Consider the following 12,839-nt stretch of genomic DNA (forward strand, 5'->3'; position numbering starts at 1 on the left):
GCTTTGTAGCAATGGGTGGTAAGACTACTAATCTACTTGTCAGTTAAAAGAGGGAACACAAAACCAAATGTGCCCCCAGAAAGGAATTTTAATCTGTTCATGACTGAAAAATTTAAATTTTACAGCAAAAGTTTGAAATCTCGGTAAACGACAGAGATGAAAAGGTCGGCATTTAAATCTGTTTCCTTAACAGATGGCCCCCAGAGTGAGCCGACGGGAATCCGCTCCCTGCTCCCTGGCCGTGCCGGGGATGACATCAGCGCAGCCCGGGAGTGAATTACGTCCATCTTGGTATTCGCCCTGGTGCCATCTATTATGCGGCTGTGTGTAATGTTGATTAGGAAGGTGTCTTTGATAGCTCAGTGGAGGAAAAAGTGCCCCTGTTAGAGAGCTGAGTTACTATAATGGTTAAAGACAAAGGTACACAAAGAGGGGTTGGACACGAACAGCCTTTTAGGCCTCTGTGTGTGAGAAGGAAGAATAAGATTAGATCAAGTCAGGTAAAAGGACACACTCCACATTTATGAACAAAGACTTTCTTCTCCGCCCCCCTTCACATAATCCCTAATCGAGATCGAGGAATTTCCTAAATGTAGCTCTCTGATATTTACCTCAGAGTGGGGATCACCCACACTTTAGCCCATCCATTCTCCATGGCTCTTGGCTTCCTAAAGTCAAGGCCAGAAGTCAAAGTTCATTACAACACAACCACAGGGGTGGTTGAAATGTACTTTCGCCCCTGGAATTTTACTCAGAAATTGCTTCAGAGAGTCGTTGGCTGTAGCTGGGACTTTTTTTTTTGACAATCAAATTCTTCTAGAAACTGTATTTGTGTGAACATTATTTGAACCAGGAGAGTTAAATAATTTAAATAATTTAGATTTAAATAATTGATGTAAAGACAAGCTTCTTTCATCAACTACACACAGTGTTTCCAGACTTTAAGGGTCTATCAGATGTCTGGACCTTTTAAAAACTTGCTGAATCAGAATCTTAGAGGCTGGGACAGGGATACCTGTATTTTTAACAAGCTCCTCAGGGAATTCTTATGCATCATACCAAAGAGCGACATTACTGGCATGGATAAAGCCCTCATAATATCCTGGATGCATTCACCAGTTACTGTGCTGGACCACGGTGTTAATGCAGTAAGGTGCAGCCATTTACTTCAAGAGGTTATTTCAATTTTAGCTGACATTAATTAAAAGGAAATAGAGCACAGCTCTACATTTCAAGAGCTCAGTGACCACATGTGGCCAGTAGCTAATGTAGTGGACTTGCAAAGATAAACAACATTTTCATGGCTGCAGAAAATCACCTGGACAGTGCTGGACTAGACAATGAACAAATCAGATGCAGTTTCTGTCTCAGCAGAGAGAATGATCAGCATCACTCTACGGCATCTCCCCTCCCCCCAACTGCAGATCTCTTTTATGTAGGAAATGTTCCTGTGATCAGGCTGGCTCCATGACTTGTGGGGCCCAGCGAAAAATGAAAATACAGGGCCCCTCCCTTGTTAAGAAGTGAAGGCTTTCAATGGACTGCAGCTGAACGTTAAGTCCAAGCTGCTGCTGCGCCCAAGTTGCACATCTGGCCTGGAGATCACAGACTAAAACCAGGGGTCAAGTTTGTCTCAAATGAGCCCACTGGGAAGTGACAATCTGAGGTGGTGTAGGGTGAATGGTTTTCAGGCTTTTCTGCCCTCCCACCATTGGGATTGACCTGCCTGATGGGGCACCTGCAGTTGTTGCATTTTTGTAAGCTGTGTTGTTTACTTCTGTGGGCCATGGGAGGAGTATGAGACAGTCACCAAGAGAAGCAGAAGCAGAAAAAGAGGCAGGAGAGAGAAGGGAGAAAGAAGGTCTGAGAATCCCAGAGTGAAGACTTGCCTGGGGCTTGGAGGCCTGCTGGCATCCAGGCTCCCCTGCCCGCCCCACCTGCCGCCTACCTGGTTGCTGCACTACATGTAAAAGCTCAATAAAAGCCTGAGAAAGCCACCGAGGGCTCCAGGACTCTCCTTTACCCAATCTGCCTAATCATAAAGAACCTGCCCTGTGCCCATCCTGCCCCTGCAGGTGGAAAGACGCAGAAAGCGCTAGAAATGCAAAGCATGCAGAAGACAGGTTTTGGGCCAATGGACCAGCCAGCACAAAGGCCCTGGGGTGGGAACGAGGATGGCATGTGCCAGAACCTGAATGCAGTCCTGAAAGGCAGAGGGAAGAAAGACCAGGCGTGAGGGAGGCAAAGCCGGTCCCCAGGGCGTCCCTGCGGCCGGTGGGCTGTGGTCACCTGCACGTGGGGGGTCAGCGCCCCTGCACGGCTGCCCACGCAGCATCTCTTGGTTTCCTTTGTGAGTTTGCCCGCGAGCATCCTTAACTAGGAAGGAATCCTTAGGAGACAGCCTGCAATTCTACTTTATATTTTTAAGACGGGAGAAGCACAGGAAATGATTTGCTGTGAGCTGCAATCTGGCGCGGCAGCAGGTTCAAGGAGCCGGAGAAGGCGCGGGCCCTTGGGCGCGGGTGGTAGCAGGACGGCAGAGTCCCGCGTGGCAGAGCCGAGTGCGCCGGCACATGCTCCTTCCCCAAAAGGTGTTTCATCAACAGAAATGCAGATTCTCTGGCTCCCTAATGCTATATTTAGAAATGACATTTACATTTCCACAGATCAACAGCTCCGTTTGGATACAGTTCCAAGAGCTTTGCTGTGAAAGAGAATAAACTGGCTTTTATTTTTCTGTTTCCCATCCCTAGCTGTTGGTAATTAGAAAAATTAGCAGGCATCTGTAATTTTGTAGATGAAAATAGTCAGATAGGATACATGTGTGCATTTTTCAAGAGGTCAGAAGGAGCCAGTATTTTGACTGTCAAACCCTGGGGGCCGGGTGTGTGTGTGATTTATTCTTTGCTGAGTTTTCTGTCTCATTCCAACACACAGACGCCATTATAGACACTAAAACATCCCCAGTTCCCAATTGCTTTCAGAATTTTTGGGGGGTTAATTTTGAATATGAGTTTCTTTGGTGACTTATTTATTGATAGTTGGAATTCAGAGAGACACTTCATTCAGTCATAGAACATAATTTCTTCGAGGCTTTATGTTTGTAGTAGGTACGTGCAAGTGTGTGTGTGTGTGTGTGTGTGTGTGTGTGTGTCTTATGGAGTTCAAATATTCGAAGTATTACTATTTGACCTATTTCCATTTTGGCAAAATAATTCTCACTGCTATTATTATTGACGAAAGGATCAGCTTTCTACTTCCTGTTCAGAGGTTGGGGAAAAAGGGAAATAAACCATCTGCTCCCATTCATCTAGAGCACTATTGATCTGCCTCTGGAACCTGATCAGGGGACCCCCCAATGAAATTATGAGCCTATGTGGCCAATAGAGGGCACTGTGTCCTCTCGCCAAGAGCCCATAAAAATGATGTTTCCCTCCCATAGCTAAAAGGATTTGCCTGGCAAAGGGCAAACCCATTAGGCATAAACATTCAGCATTTTCTGCTGTTGCCCGTCGTGATGGAAACAATGATTTGAAAGTTCTGATTAAACCCGCAGGATTTCCTATCCAGTGTTTGTCTTCAAGCACAGGCTTTTTAAAGTTATTTCTTTTACATTGCGACTGTGCTCCAGAGACACTACTTAGGCCTGGGATAACTTTGAGAGGGCTTTGGGAGGGACAAGTCTCCTACAGCTCAGGGTGTACCCTCTCATTGTAACAGAGATGGTCATCAAATAGCAGAGCAGGCTTTATCCAAGCAAGAGCCAGTGTTTAAAAAACTATTTTTTTTTTTTTAAAAAACAGATAATGGTATAATGGGTAGCCCCAAAATGTGTCCAAAAGTTCTCACCCACTCCATCTTAATGCAAATGTGAAGAATTACTGAATTACCTTTTCAGGCCTGGTAGTTTGGAGCCATCTGAAAAAATAAATTGTTACTCTGACAGGGGATAGGCCAGTAAACAAAGGCCAGAAAACACATCTGTACAAACCCGAGTGTTTGCACTTAAAATCTGGTCTATGGTGATTTTGTAGAATATCAGAATTTGATTCATCTGTGGGCATAAAATCAGCGCGTGGGAGAGGGCCCGAGAATTGGCAAAATTACGATCATGTCAACGTGCCAGCCCACCTCGGCTCCTCGTCAGGTGTGAGCTTGTAAAGGAAGGTCTGGTAGACGCGTCTTTCAAAAAATTCAGCAAATAAATTGTTTGCTTTATAACTGCCAGGCGCAGGCATGTCTGGCGGTGTTGTTTTTCTGCTGACTGCGACAGATTGAGCTCTTCTGCCGGAATTTCTCTAGAGGGCAGTAAGGATTCGAGGCTCTTTCTGTATTTTTCTGCAATGATGGATCATCCTCCTGCAGCTGCAGCAGTTTGGAAGCTGCACAGGCTCTTGGGCTGGAGGCACCGAGGATGACTCTGGAAGGAGCTGGCGCTGCGGCTCCCTGTCAGGTCCTCCAGATTGCTGTTTTGAGATCACTTCCCCCCTTTCCCAAAGAGATGTCTGGCTTTATTAATAGAGGCTAGTTACAGAGACAAGATGACCTGAATGTATGAATGGTTGACGAAGGATTTACAAATTAAGTGGCTTCTGGGATGATGCCTGGATGGCTGGGTTAAGCCAGGAATGATTAAGCCAAACAGAATATCTGGGAAAGAGAAATCCTAAACCCAGGGGGTCCTCAACCAGTGGCAGTTTTGCTCCCAGGCCCCATCTGGGCACATTTTTGATTGTCACACTGGGAGGTGCCCATGGCATTGAGAGGTAGAAACCAGAAATGCTGCTAGAAATCCGGCAATGCACAGGAGGCCCCACCACAAGGAATCGCTTGGTCCCAAATGTCCACAGTGTGGCGGCGGAGGCCCCTGGTGTAAACAACGCAGGAGCCAGCAAAGGAATATGAAAATAGACTGTAGGAAGCTAAAGAGGCTCTAGTTTTCATTTTCAGTGTGTCAGGCTCATCCGCGATAGCAGGATTGCTTTTCTTGTTCCTGGTAAAATGACTCAGTTCAGAGAAGGGAGGAATTTGGGCTTGTTTGGCAGGAGGCGCGGCCGGGGTGGGCTGGCGAGGGTGAGAGCGTGTCCTGGGTGCTGCGGGGACTCAGGGCTGGTCTTGGCTGCAGTTCCCTGGACACTCATGACTTTAAACTGCAGGTCAGCACAGATGCATGGATGAGCTCGTGCAGAAACACTGTCTCAGGAAAGAGGGTCTCAAAATGAGCTCTTTTGCAAATGGCCGGTGTGGCTTGGGCGTTTGCACGGCGGTGGTTCTCAAGCAGGGGCGATCTTGTCCCCAAGGAGGGCACTGATTCTATCCACAGACATTTTTGGTTGTGACAGCTGGGGAGGCAGCTACCCGCATGTATTGGGTAGAGGCCAGGGATGCTGCTAAAGATGCTGCAGTGCCCAGGACAGCTCCCCCTCCCCTGATACAGAGAGGCGGGGCTCACAGTCTCCGTGTATTGAGGCGCAGAAAGCTCGCTCGGGGGTGTCTGGCTTTCCATGATAGATGCTTCTCCTTCCTACCTCAGAACCAAAGCTCTCACGGTTAGGAACAGTGCCTGTCTCAGTCACTCTGCAGATGATGTGTGGGGTGGGCTCGCAAGGTGGACTCATGTACGACCAGGTGTGGAAAAGGACAGCTCAGAGCCAGGAAGTGGGCAGAGCAGGCTGGGACAGGCTGGGGACAGGCTGGGGTCCGGCAGTGCGGTGAGTGGCTCAACTAATGTTCAGAAGAATAGTCTTTGCAAGAAAGGGAAGTAAAAGGATGTCCCTGAATGGGCCTCCCTGGTGGCACAAGGGGTTTGGTCTTAGCACTATGAAGTTCCATCCCCAGCCCTCCCCCCGCCTGACCCACATGGCGCAGCAGACCTCTCCTGTCTCACCTGCTGCTCCCCTCCCACAGCAGTGTATTTCAGTGGATCTGCCTGTTCTGTTCCCTACTCTGTGCCTGGTGAATCCTCTCACCCCCTGTACCTCTGGCCTACACCCCAGTTCTCGTATGCATAAATAAATAAAATAAATCTTAAAAGAAAAAAAGGATGTCCCTGAAGTATCCAGGGCAGAGTAGATGGCAGGAGAGGCGGAGAAAATGAAGACCCTGTGAAGGGAAAATGAAGACCCTGTGAAGCAGGGTGAGGTGCTGGCTCTCTGCAGCTGGAGGCCAGGACTTTGAAGGGGGCTCCACTATTTATCAGTTCTGAGTTCTGGAAAGTTGCTTCATTCCTGTCACTGTCATTTCTGCATCTCAAAATGGGGATAGTACTACCCTTTCATTTGATTTTAATTGAATAAGGGTATTTACTTTAACAGTGCATTAAATAGCTTTGCTCTGTGCCTGGAATGTAGTAAGTGTTGAATAAACACTAGCTATTTTATAATTGTTAATATCATTATTATCATGGTCAGCATCACTGTTTTCAATGTTCTGGAATCTTCATTTGTGCAGGACTGATTTTATGTGTCCAAAAGACACTGCTTAACCCCACTCCCCACCTTTTTAAAATGTGAGAAATTATCACTTTAGTTGTGTGATTTTTTGAGTACTGCTTTCATATAGTTTTTCTCATATGCTGAGATTTAGTCTGCATAATGGAAGCATTTAAAACTGTTAGGCAGAATGTAATTGTTTTGGGTATTTGTTTACTGAAATAGAGATAGCTTTCTTTTTTGCTGCTTGGGTTAAAATGATCAGGAATTAAACAAATAATGTAGCAAAGCAAAAACACTTTTCTGACAGGTAGCATTAGAATTTCCCTAAGACATGAAAATTGTTGTTTAGAAAAATAATTTGAGATGTCCCTGGGGCAGAAAGTCTTAAAGTTGTTGAGAAATGAAGTTCAAAGGAAAGGGCAAAAGTTATCTGCATGAAACAAAAACAAGAATTTGCTTGTTTGACTTAGGAAGGGAGGGAAACAGATAAGTGAGAGTGTGAAGGGAGAGGTGTGGAAGGGGCTGCACACCAGGGATGGACCTCTGATTGAGGCTGGGTCCATTGAAAGGATGTCCCCTCTCCAGAGAATGGTTCTGGGATGAATGTTCAGTGCCGATCAATGTGAATCCTTGGACAGCTACTGCAGCAGATGGGAGCACAATTTTCTCTCTGTCAGAAACTAGGGATGTCAGTTCGTGGCAGCCAGCAGCTATTTTGTCACCATGAGGTTCAAATCGGAAGTAGAATGAAGCTCAGGAGGATGTAGAACCAAGGGCAGGGTTAAGACTAAGTCCCAATGACATTGGTTGAGCCCTAGAATCCAGCACAGTTTTCTGTTGTGTTTAAGCTGGTTTGAGTTGAAGATGCTGTCACTTGAAACCACAGGCGTGCAAGTTAACATTGGGAGGCTTCCAGCAAATCCATGAGCTGCTGGTAAGGACAGTGTAAGTCTGGCTCCAGAGTATGGATCCATCTTACCACCAGAACTTAACGCTAGGGCATGAGGAGATAAGAATATTTATTTATTTATTTTCCCCATGAAATTTTTTTTTTAAGATTTATTTATTTATACAAGATTTGTTTACTTATACAGGCCAGATGTGTGGGAGGGTGATAGGATTCACCGGAGACAGAGTGGGGAACAGAACAGGCAGACTGATGAAGCACAGTGCTGAGGGGAGCAGCGGGTGAGGCAGGAGAGGTCTGTGCGCCATGTGGGTATCTCCATGGCTGGCAGGACTCGAACCGGCCTGTAGAGGCTGCAGACAGCTTCACAGTGCTGCGCTCAACCGCCTGCACCACCGGGGAGGCCTGTAAGAGTATTTAAACTTATGTTTCTCATCTATAAAATGAGACGGTTGGGCTAAATCATTGGTTGTCAGCCTGAGGTATTCAGACCTTCAGGCTACTTGAAGTTAAAAATGAGGAAGCCAAAGCAATTTTAACTTTCCAAACTCCTGCATTGCTGTCCTAGATTTATGTAGCATCTGTATCGATAAATTAATAAGAATATCATGTTTCTTCATTTTTGCTTTGGATTTACAGCTCATGAAGGAAATACCAGTTAGCTAATGCTAATCAGAAGAACCCATGTGCACTATTACAAATTAATTAAAAAATGGGAATGCAATTATTTTGGAAAGACATCTTAGTAGATACAAACTTTTGAGAACAATAAAATCATTTAAAACTGGGGTATTGGGGTGAGGAGTTTGGAGACTGAGTCCTCTGGGTCTACACATAAATGGAAGAACATTTTTTGTAATAAAATCTGCCCATTGAGATTTAAAATCGGTGTTCCTTCATTTATCTATTCTCAACAGTAATAGGTTGGCTTCATCTTTAATTTCATGCAAAAATAATTCATTGAAATATTTTCCTTCCATCTGTTAGATTTGGGGCGTTAGTCACTCATTCATTCCTTCAACAAATCACCATACTTAGCATATAAGTGGGCCTCCCTGGGGGTGCAAAGGGTTAAGTTTCAGAGCTATCAAGCTATCAGCAGCCACTGCAGCCTGAGTTCCCTAGCCTGGGATCTGACCCACACGGAGCAGCAGACCTCTCCTGTCTCCTTGCTGCTCCCCTCAGCAGTGGATTTCGGGCGATCTGCCTGTTCTGTTCCCAGCTCTGTCGCTGGTGGGTCCTCTCACTGCCCCCCCACCCCAGCCTCTGGCCTGTACCCCAGCTCCTGTATGCATAAATAAATAAATCTTAAAAAAAAAAAAGGAAGGGAGGGAGCAGACACCTGCAGGCAGAGGAAATGGCAAATGCAAACACCCTGAGCCAGCATATGCCTGTGCAGAAATGCAAATCATAACCACCCTGAGATTGTGCCGCACCCCTTAGAATGGTTATCAAAAAGACAAGAAACAAGCTGGTGAGGTTGTGGTGAGTACAACTTGTGCACTCTCGGCGGGGGAAATACAGACCGGCAGGGCATGGTGAAAAGTAGCATGGGGATTCTTCAAAATTAAGAACAGAAATACTTAATGACCTAACCTCTCCACTTTTAGGTATTGATCCAAAGACTATGAAAACACTAATTCCGAGGGGGAGCTGCACCCCTGTGTACATGGCGGCACCATTCCCAGTAGCAGAGGTACGGAAACAACCCACATGCCCGCTGACAAATGAGTGGGTTAAGAAGATGTGGTCTGTGTACCCAGCGAAATTTTACTGAGCTGTGCAAAGAGATGAAATTTTGCCATTTGTGACCACAAGGCTGGATCTTGACAGTGTTATGCTAACTGAAGTAAGTCAGATGGAGATAGATAAGAGCTGTATGATTTTCCTCGAGAGTGGAAGACAAAAAAAGCAAATGAACAAACAAAACAAATTTTCAACGACTTGGCCTTCCTGCTCAGGAAGACAGTGGGGTGTTCTGTGATAACACTGGCAAATGCAATGCAAGTCACAAATGTAATGAAAACATTTCTAGCTGTCATATGCAAGAGGTCAAAAGAAAGAAGTTACTAGATTTTAATAAATAGGTTTTAGTAACATATATATTTTTTAAGATTTATTTATTTATGCATACAAGAACTGGGATGTAGAGGTGTGGGGGATGAGAGGACTCACCAGAGACAGAGTGGGGAACAGAACAGAGAGACAGACTGAAAGCACTGCTGAGGGGAGCAGTGGGCAATCCAGGAGAGGTCTGCTGAGCCTTGTGGATTGCTCCCTGGCCAGCCCAGGATCAAACTCTGTGCTGCAGTGGCTGCAGACAGCTTCATGGATTGTGTCTTAACCCCTTGTGCCACCAGAGAGGCCCCTAAAATATTTTCTTTAACCCAACTTATCGAAAATATAATATCAACATGTAAATCAATATCCTAAAGTGAGTCATTAGATATATACTTTTTTTTGATTATGACAGCTTCCAATTCCTATGTGTTCTCTGGATTTGCTTCTCAATTTGGATTAGTTGGAGGTCAAGTCCTTACTGGCCATATGGGTGACTGGCTACCAAACTGGACCACAAAGGACCCAAGACGGGCCAGTGTCCTCTTGGCTCACAGGCAATTCTTCTGTCACAGTTCAAAATGCCTGCTGGTGGCCACCTCTCTGTGTTTGACTCTGCCCAAGCTTTGGGTAGACCATCACTGTCAAAATTTATTGATACTCAGGGGAATATCCAGATTTTTTTTTTCATTATACACTACCATAAATTAAAAAAAATGCTTTTAAAAAATTATGACGTTACATCATGCTTTGATGTAATGTAATGTGACAGGTTGTAATTTTTGTTTTGTGAGATTTTCTCAACGTAAAGCAGGATGTGAATTTGAGAAGATTTTCACCACTTAGGTCCTCAGGATCCAAGCTGTGGCTGGCTGGCCACAGTGCTGTGCTCACCAGTTTCTAGCTGAGTCCTTAGGCCTGTCTGGTGTGGCCCTCCCTTTGGTCCATTTGGTTTCCAGGTTCATCTGAGACCTAGCTGGGATTAAGAGGGAAATCGAAAGAGGTCTTCGCTGCCTTATTCATTCCTTAGGGCTGTATGACTTTGGATCTGGAGTTCCCATTTTTTCAACAGCATGACTGGCAAATACATTTCATCTTGAATGCATACTGAGAATGGTTTTTAATGGTTGTCTCGGGGGTCTGTGTTAAGAAAACTTCTGAGGGGACATCCCTGGTGGCGCAAGGGGTTAAGTCCCAGCACTATGAAGCTGTTGGCAGCTACTGCAGCATGAGTTTGATTCCTGGCTGGCCAGGGAGCTACCCACATGGCGCAGCAGACCCCTCCTGTCTGGCCCGTTGCTCCCCTCAGCAGCGTATTTCAGTAGATCGGCCTGTTCTGTTCCCCACTCTGTTTCTGGTGAATCTTCTCACTCCCTGCACCTCTGGCCTGTACCCCAGCTCTTTTATGCATAAATAAATAAATATTTTTTAAAAAGGAAACTTCTGAGGATGCTCCTGGACTCACAGGAGAGAGTGTATTCATTAACCAGCAATGTTTACCACAGTATGGGAAATGGAGTTGCGTTTTATATTATATATATTTTATATTTCATATATATTGTATATTTGACTTTCGTGACTAAAGGTGTCTATTTCATGTATCTAAGATGTGCACATAACAGGATTTTTTTTTTCTGGGGTAGGAACCGTGCTAAAATAGGGGTGAGGAGCTTACAAGTGGGTGGAACTGAAACTTATTTGGAACCAACTTATTTGAGGCAGCTCAGTTGGATGGAAAATTTAATTGTGGTCAATGTCTTGTTGAGTTTATAGTGTGGGAAACAATGCCCAGTGTTAAGTTGAGAAACAAGTCTGGAAACAGGAGGGTGGAGAGAAGAGTGGAATGTGTTATATAAAATTATTGGCATGAACATCCTCAATGGAGGAGAGTTGGTAGGGCAATGGGTGTCATTGTGTGGTAATCCAAATTACTTAGCAGTGTCTACCTGGAACTCTGTGTTGGAGACATGCTGAGGTTGTCAAGGTTTAGGGATAGAGTCATGACTGATTGGTAATGTCTGCCACGAGTGTAGAAGTTATGCAAGACAGCACACATGCTACATATTTGCAATGTGATTTAGAGGTCTGGTTGTGCTGGGGTTCAGAGAGAGTCATGATTGATTGGTAATGTCTGCCCTGAGTGTAAAAGTTATGCAAGATAGCACACAGGCTGCTTATTTACAATCCTTGATTTAGAGGCCTGATTTGCTGGGGTTCAGAGGGAGAGTCATGATTGATTGGTAATGTCTGTTAAGTGTGTGGGAGTTATGCAAGACAGCACCCTTGTTACCTATTGGCAATCTCTGATTCAGAAGCATGGTATAGTGATGGCATAAATAAGTTCCCTGATTGTTTTTGACAGGTGCATGGTTTTTTTTCTTTATATACATTTATATTATTTGTCCATTTCACAGAAGCCCATTAGTTGTGCAGGTCTGGGGTGGGACTAATCCATACTCATTCAGTAATAATGACATGTCTCCAAAAGCAAAACAAAACAAGGTAGACAGTGACAAGTGCCATCCAATAGGTGCAGGAGAAGCGTCCTGGGTGTTCATGGCTTCAGGAGGGAGGCACATTTACGTGGACAGACATTCAGTCTGTGGGACTGACGGGAAAAGCATTGGGATGGAGAGGACAGCACAGGTGACGGGGTGGTGTTTGGAAGGTAAATGGGTATGGAATAGAAACAGGTGAATTTTGCAGAGTGGGAAGCGCACAGAGAGGACAGTGAGAGTGAGTGGGGGAGGTTTGTGGCCTAAACAATTTGTGATTTTCAAGAGCCTGCAAGTGTGTGACGACATAACAAGCTCACAGCAGGCCCGTGAGTAGCAGTTTCATTCAATGTGATGCTATGAATTGATGAGGAAAATCCCAGTGGGTTCTGGCCGTGGTGCCCCGTCTGGGTGGGGTTCACACGTTCTCCCATGTGGGTTTTCTCCCAGACTCTGGTTTCCTCCCATATCCCAGCTGTTGCCTGTGAGGTTCAGGTGGCACCAGGTGGAATGAATGTGCGGGTGTGGGGGCCACGCTGGCAATGGAAGGGGCATCCTGTGGGGTGGGTCCCAGACACCCTGAGAGGCTCTGGGCATGCAGCGGAGAATACAGGGCTTGGAAGATGAACAAATGGGTGGACACAGATGATAGTTGAATAGTAGAAGTGTCTGGGGCCTTTATTTAGAAAATTGGTGATTTTTTGTGTGGCCAGAAATATGCTGAAGGAAGTTAACTCTTGTCCATGTCAGTTATCCTATGAAGGGGTTTCATCTTACAGACATCATTTCCCTACAGTTGCAGTTTCCGAGAACCTACCAGTGCAGTGAGGACGACTGTGTGAGCTCTGGAGTGGGTCCGCGTCCACGGCCTTGCCTGCGAAAGACTCTGTGTCTCCTCTCTCTCTATTCCCCCTTTCTGACATCAGAGAGGGTCTAGTGTCCTTT

The sequence above is a fragment of the Talpa occidentalis genome, unplaced genomic scaffold, assembly GCF_014898055.3.
Source record: "Talpa occidentalis isolate TD23 unplaced genomic scaffold, MPIMG_talOcc4v2.1 talOcc4.10, whole genome shotgun sequence".
Taxonomy (NCBI): Eukaryota; Metazoa; Chordata; class Mammalia; order Eulipotyphla; family Talpidae; genus Talpa; species Talpa occidentalis.